The following is an 8,229-nucleotide window of genomic DNA, read 5'->3' on the forward strand; positions in this document are numbered from 1 at the left end:
GAAGAAACGATGTACGTCGAACAACCACCAGGTTTCGTTAATGATAAGTATAATGATTATTGTTATATCCTTGACAAAACAGTTTATGGGTTGAAACAAGCACCTCATGCATTGTGTGTAACTCTTACAAATTTTTTGAAAATCATTAAATTTAAACAAGGATCAGTTGATCCTACTTTATTTCGAAAGAACGTAGGGCATCATATGATGCTCATTCAAATTTACGTTGATGACATTATATTTGGTCCGACTGATCCTTTATTGTCTATGGAATTTGAGGAGTTAATGAAGTGTAAATTTGAAATGAGGATGACGGGTAAGATAAATCACTTTTTGGGTTTAAATATTCGTCAAAGAACGGAAGGAATCTTTATCAATCAAGGGAACTACACTCGAAACATTCTTGAAAGCTTTGGGATGACGAATTGCATGAAATTCAAAGTACCTATGGCTGTCGACACGCGCTTAAGTACTTCGTTGGATAAGCCTGCTGTCGATCTCAAGACATATAAGAGCATTATAGGTTCGGTTTTGTATTTAACTACAAGTCGTCCTGATATTATTTTTTCTGCATGTAATTGTGCCAGGTATCAATCAAACCCAAGAGAATTCCATCTTCATTTTTCGAAAACTTCATTTCAAATTCATGAGATTTTTTTTAAAAAAAAATCTTTTGTTTGTGAAAATCTTTTTCATTTTTCCAATATGCTTTATTTTGCGCCTTTGATATTGAAATACCTTTTTCAGAAGCCAAGATTTCTACTTTTCTTTTGAAAGTTTGAGTTTTTGTCTTTTGATGTTTTAAGTCATTAGACAAAGATTTGATACATTTGCCTTCATTTTTATTTTCAACAACAAACTTTTCTGTTTTTACTACCCAAACACATCTTGTTTTATTTTGATGTTAAAAAAAATTTGAATTTTTGTTCAAACCATGTTATATAGTCCTTTGATTTGAATAAAAGCATTCATCCTTCACATTTGCATTGTCTTCGTTTACCAACTTGTTCAGTTTAGAACCAACCTTATCACCATTTCCTTTGGTGACAAAGACTTGATTTGGATAAAGAATATCTTCAAAATCCTTGAACTTTGGATGAACCACTACATTTTGTTCGAGATAGCGTCTTCCTTTGTCTTTCAACACTTTCGTGTACTCATTTGAGTCTTCAAAAATTTGGTCTCCCACAACACGTGAAATTGGTTTCTTATTCGAAACTTTATCATCATCACCCACATAGTCTTCAACAACAACATAATCTTGAGAATTTTTTGGTTTTCAAAGATTGATCATTGTTTAATTTCGTCATTGGATTATTATCTTTTCTTTTATCCATTGTAGTGACATTAATGATAGACAATTGTGAGCAATCAACACATTCCTCTTCCTCAATTTCACTAATATTATCAGAATTATCTTCGACATTAGCAAAATTTTGTTGAGAATTTAGTGTCGACTTCTCAGTCATGTTTAAAATCTTAACTTGTTCATTTTTGATTAAAGTCTCATTCACAATTTTCACAAGATCAGCCGCATTCAAACAATCATTAATATAAAAATTACCATATGCATAAGAATCATGTGGTATCTTATCATAATCAGCAATCTTACTTTCGCAATCATATGTGATTTCGTCTATTTGTTCTCTTTTAAAAATGAGAAAAAGGAGCAATTTTCGATGCTGTTCATCACATATTTCAACTAAATGGTACAACTCAATTAATTTTCCATACAATCTTTTTACTGAATTACAATAAATGTTTCTTTGTTTTACTAGCATCATATTATCCATTCTAATAGTGTCTCTCTCTACCAAAAGATATGTAATTCTTAAATCTTGAGACTCCACTAATCCCTTCTTTTCTTCAAGTTTATTTCTAGCTTCATATATCAGGGTTTTGGATTTTTCAGCTTCACTACTCATGGAGATTAACATATCATTAAGATAAGTACAAGTATTATCAAAATAAGACAAACCATCATTATAAGAAGTCGAAGGAATTTTAAATGAAGTAAGAAGATCATGTACCTATGCTATCATCGGTGACTTGGTTGAATATATAGACACAAAACACCTTCCAGAAATCCTTTCTTCTTCATTATTATCATCCGGACTCACCTTCTCACCATTGTCCTCTTCAAGCTTCACATACAGATCAACATGTATTGGATGGCACATTTCTTCATCATCTGATCCAGAAGACCATATTTTATAGGTACCATCTTCTTCATCATTTTCTCTCACAATCAACGAAACATTCTTTCTTCGAGAACGTAATTCCTCAAGCTTCTACACATAATACACTTCATCTTTAACTTTTTCCTTCTTTTCTTCCTTCTTCCTCAACATACAGTCTTTTGAAAGGTGATTGTACCCATTATAATAGTTACAATTGTAACCCAAATCACCTTTCAATTTCAATTCTTTCTTCTTCTCATTCGAAATCTCTATCTCATTCTTCTCAACTTTTGCATCTTCTTTCACACTTTTTCCAGACGTCGCCACTCCTTTACCCTCAGAACTATTCTTCAACTTTGCATTAAATGGCTTCTTGAAAACTTCTTGACTTTATTCTTCGAATAGTATGCAACGGCTTCATCATCAGAATTGAAGAAGAATCCTTCTTCACCATTTTTAGCTTCTTCATCGGATTCAACTTCCTTTCCAGAAACTTTCGACAACAAGGCTAATAGTCCACCCTAACTTGATTTGTTTTCCTTAGCAATATCTTTAACCTCATTTTCACGAGCTTTCAAGATATTGTAAAGATTCAATAGTGAGTAACCTAAGTTCTCCTGTGTTTTAATCATCAAACTTATGTTTCGCCATTCCTTTCTCAATCCCATCAGAAAAGTCAAATTGAACCCCAGTGTTGAAAGAGTAAATCCATAAGGAGAACATTTGAATATCGACTCATTCAATCGATCATAATATGATTTAATTGATTCACCTTCCTTCAGCTTGAATTCACCTAACTCCAACAAACATTGAGTGACATAACTCTTCTTCTTCTTCTCGTTACCTTGATACTTCTCCTTCAAAGTGTCCTAAATTTTCTTATTAGTCGAACATCCATGAACATAGGTGTAAACCACCAGTGGAAGAGCACCACGTAATTCACGCATACACTTATCATTTTCTTTCGGGTTATTTCCAATAAAGACCACATACTTACTGTTTTTTTCGTTTTAAACCAAAAGGTTTTTTTTCAAAAAAAAACCACAGATTTTGCAAAAACTTGTTTTTTTGTCTTGTAACCGGTTGAATGGGTACCCAGCCATCCTTTTGTGTCGATTGAAACGAACCAGGAAGAACCACAAAGAGCTTTTACCAAGAAACCCACCACTGGAGCCACTCCTTCGTTGATCTGGAACCGGAACAAACCAGATCCATAGCCACCACTTTAGACCTCCCTTACACAACCTCCATCACAAACAGAAGAAAAAACCTACTGCTGCTCTTCATCTTCTCCATCAAAAAACACCTGCAACAAAGGAAAGAAACATAAAAAAAACTGTTGTTGTGTTCTTTGCCCTCTAGCCGAGACTCGAGACCTTTCCATCCTTGCTCATCGAGAAACCGGCAACCACCTTCAGTTTTGCATCATCACTAAATCCACCTCTCCACCTTCGCCCTTTCTATCGATACTCCAACCCCTGTCTCTAGCCAAGACCACCTAAAAACATAAACCAACCCGTCGCCACCTCCTTTGAACAACCATCAATACCTATCAACTGCTTCTTCGAGCCAAGAATGAAGCTACTGTTCATCTTCTTCACCTAGTCCGAACCTACAACAAACTGAATCAGTGAAGAAAAGAAACCACATAAAAAAACTAATTTCCTCTCATTGCTTTCCCTTCGGTTTAACCTCCTGTCGAGAACCCTCATCCGAAAACAAAACAGAAAAAGAAAAAGAAAAGGAGAAGAAGAACTTACTTGTTGTGTATCTCGATTCACCTAAACCCGAGAACCAAACAACCTTACCCTCGTCGGATTTTATATGCATGGATTTTACCAAGAATGGTTCTTCAAATGTGTGGGGTTATCACTTATCAACCAGGGGCATAAATGGGATGTCATGGTATGTATAATGTATTTTATATGTATTGACAATTAACAATTTTTTTCATTAGTTAATTTAAGCCTAACTAACTCTGTAAATCAATGGGTGAATTTTGGAATTGCAGGTGGATCTGCTTTTCTACAGGGAACAGAGGAGGCAAAGGAAAAGGCAGACGGGTTGCTCATCCGATTACTAGACAAAAAAACAAGTTTTTGCAAAAAGTTGGGTTTTTTTCGGAAACAAACAAACCTTTTGGTTTAAAACGAAAAAATCAGTAAATATTGGGTCTTTATTGGAAATAACCCTTTTCTTTCATCTTGTTTCCTTGCGTGATCATGTCTTCAGCAGTAGCAGCAGTTCCAACAATAACTAACATCTCTAGAAGAAATGGACCTTTATTAATTGATCTCATCAGATCTTCATCAATTCCATTCAAGTAATCTTCCATTCTGTCCGCCCATTGTTCGTAGTATTTCGGAATCAACATATGCATTTTTGTTGCAGATCCAAGAAAATGAGAGAAATTTGTCATCGTGTTCACATTAAAGTTCGCCATTGATGAACAATTTTTGAAGAAAGAAAATTTTGATATAAAGAGAAATCAAAGAGAAAAAACAACCAGAGATCAATTTATCTAACACACAAAACATAGAATCGATACAACTCAATTGGTTGACACTAGTTTTTAGTTTCAATATGAGGAAAATTTTGAATCGGAAAGAACGATTCAAAAAGATGAAAAATACGAGAAAACTTCAATCGATGATATAAATCCTGCGCTGATACAAATTGAAGTGCCTTATAAATGATAAACGAATCAATCGAGTAAGTAAAATCGGAAAAAGATACACAGATCTAAATAATATCTGATCGGCTCAATTCAACGTCTGAAGGGTACAAAGAGAGAGTACAAATGTGATAAGAGAATGTTATAACAATATTCTGACCTAAGTACTTACCCTATTTATAGGATATAGTAGATGTACAAAAAAATAAGGACTATACATGACGTATCAAAACTACTATGCCTTGTAAATAGATAACATATCGAAAGTACCAAACTTTCGATATTCACAGAAACATAGCGAAAGACACAACTTTCAACTCTTACTATCTACTTTTGACCCTACAGTGAAGATATGAGGCTATCTGGATATGAAGTCTCCGAATTAGCGTTCTGAAGATGCTCCAGTCTTGAAGTTCAGGATCCTGGGTTGTAGGATTAAAGATAGAGTTGGTTTAGTTTCCACGGGTCTTCTCAAACTTGATCCTAGTGCTTTTATCCGATCAAATATTATTTTGTTGTTTTCACTTTGCTCATTGATATATCGATCCATTCTGGTTAGCATAACTATGCTTTTGTTGGTCGTGGCCATATTTGGTATTTCTTGAGTTGCACTTCCTGATTATTAGAATGGTGAGGATGTCGGGATTGTCCTTCTAGGGATCTCAACATGACTTCTATATAAGGAGGCTGCTAGAGGTAGGGGAAGGCTCTGACCAACTAAGATGGATGCAATAGTTCTAGAAGTGGATTTTGGTAAAGAAAACATTTTTGGTGAAAAATGTGTAAGTGATTGAAAATACAAAAAAAGGTTTACGACTAACTTTAAGGAGAAAAATATAATAACACCAGTTGTCCCACAAATAACACAAAATTGCTTTGATAAAAAGTTAACAAACTAATTTTTAACGAAATTAGTAAGTGTGGTGTGATGTTAGAAATGAAATGTTAAAAGCTAGAGTGCTTAAGATTCTTAAAAATGTGTCGAAGATCTTGGTCGTGCCCAAGATTCTGGGAAGAAGACAGTAATATTCATAAAATTGTTTAATAAAGTTGATTTGTTTTAAAATGTAAGCAAACGTATTTGGAAGATTTGGGACCAAAATAGTGTTAAAACGGTTAACAAATGATTTTGTATGAGAAAGTTGTAAGATACTTGAAAAGGTATTAAGATACCACAAAATATCTTGATAAGTAGATGTGAAAACTAAAAAAACAATCTAATAAGTATGCAAAAACTTTGTAATTGATCAAATAATCATAAATGAGTAAAATTAAAGCAAGAACATAGTGACGTATGAGGAAAGCCCTTAATCCTTTTGGATCTCCAACATAAAACCTCGGGAGGTGATAAACACACCTTCCTTAGAACTTATATTAATATGTAAATAAAGGTTACAAGTTCTAGCTGATCTTAGAAAGAATGTGATTGTGCTCAAGTGTTAAAACAGTCAGAGAAGAAGAAGAAGTGGAAGTGTCTGTGTGTTCATTGTTCAACTAGTCTTTTATACATAACAAGAATAACTAAAAGTATGACATTCTTGGGATTCTCCTTGATTTTTGCTTGACCCATCTTTTTCAAGGGTCTTCAACGTTCATGAGGCATTGACCATGTGTTATTGACTTGGTCTATTTTTTCCTTAAGCTTCAAGTCCGCACACAAGATATCATAAGAAATACGGTGGCCGTCCAAGATATTGAATAAATACAAGATCTTAGGCTTGCCCATGATGTTAGTTCAGGTTCAAGAAGCTGGAAATTCTACTCACAACAATGCTTGTCAATTAAATCACCATGTAACAATATGATTTCAGTTCTAGAAATCTCTGATCTCCAAGATCTTGGATTAGAAAATTTTGGGGGCCATTGTTATAGGTAATATTTACACATTTACTTTATTATGACTAACATCTTAAACTTATACTAATATCTTGAATTTCCCAAGATCTTCAACTAGCCAATATTTTGTGTATTCCATCGTATTTCATATGTTATCTTATCCAGGGTAAAAAATACTTGTTCAAAAATTTATGGACCAAGTCAATAGGCACAACGTCAATTAGAAAAGACATTGAGTCTATATGAAAACCTGGTTAAGCTAGAATAAAGGAAGATCCCTAGATTATATGAATGTTTTTTGAACTATCCTTGTATAAAAAGACAAGTTGATCATTGTACACACACAAACACAATCTCACTTCTACTCACTCTTTAGAATCTCTCAAGCACAAATACATTCTACTTACAATCAAATTTCACCTTTAATCTTATTTTTAGTTAACAGAGTTCTAAGGCAGTGTGAAATTGTCACCTCTCGGGGTTTTATGTCGCAAATCCTAATGGATTAAGGGCTTTTCTCGTATATCTTTGTGTCTTTCCATTTATACATATTTTTGGTGCATTAACATTGATCTTATATTTCTACCCAATCTTTATACACTTTGTTAAAATTACTTGATTAAATATACATCGTGGACGCACAACATTCATCTTGAAACATACTACAAAACGTATATATTTTTGAACATCTTAAAACCTTTCTGATCATTTCCTACTATTAAGTTGTTTGAACACTATAAATGTCCCAACATTATTAAAACATATCTTGATTTTCAAACACTATTTTACTCCGAGTCTTTACAAAAAAACATTTACAATTCTACACTGCTCTTAAGATCTTAGGAATCTTTCAAACTTTTACATAGAACATCACACCACACTAACTAATTTTATTACAAAGTTATTTACTCAATTTTTGACCAAAAGAATTACATTTTAACGATAAATGTATATTGCATAATAGAAAACCAAATTACATAGAACATCACACCACACTTACTTTGAATTTGAATTACATCTTTAGATTATCAAGCTAACTCAATAAACATAAAATTGAAAGCAAGTCTACATACAGTTGTTTTTATAATCTTACATGCAACAAATCATTTTAACAACTATGTCATCAATATATAATTGAATTAAAACATACTAAACAAAGAGATAATCAATGTTAGTAAAACCTTTTATTTGCATGAATTAAACACTTTTCTTATATTGGTTTAAAATTTAAACAAATATATATTTGAGTCTATGCAATGAGTTACTAAAGCAGACTTCAAACTAAAAAACTTTAATTATAATTTTCGATTATGTGAATCTAGTTTACGCATCATGCAAATTATGTGTATGTGTGTATATGTGAGATCTTAATGAGCTTGATGTCCAAATTCCATTTTTGAGTAAAACAAAACTCACTTGAAGTTTCGAATTGATGTTTATATAATTTTTAAAAGATTACTTGTGTCCATGAACGATTAAAAAACTTCAACTAATAAACGCTAAGTTTATTTGTGATGAAAAAGTTATTTTTTTAATTTA

This window comes from Lactuca virosa, chromosome 2 (assembly GCF_052849685.1).
Source record: "Lactuca virosa cultivar CGN04683 chromosome 2, Lactuca_virosa_CGN04683_v6, whole genome shotgun sequence".
Taxonomy (NCBI): domain Eukaryota; kingdom Viridiplantae; phylum Streptophyta; class Magnoliopsida; order Asterales; family Asteraceae; genus Lactuca; species Lactuca virosa.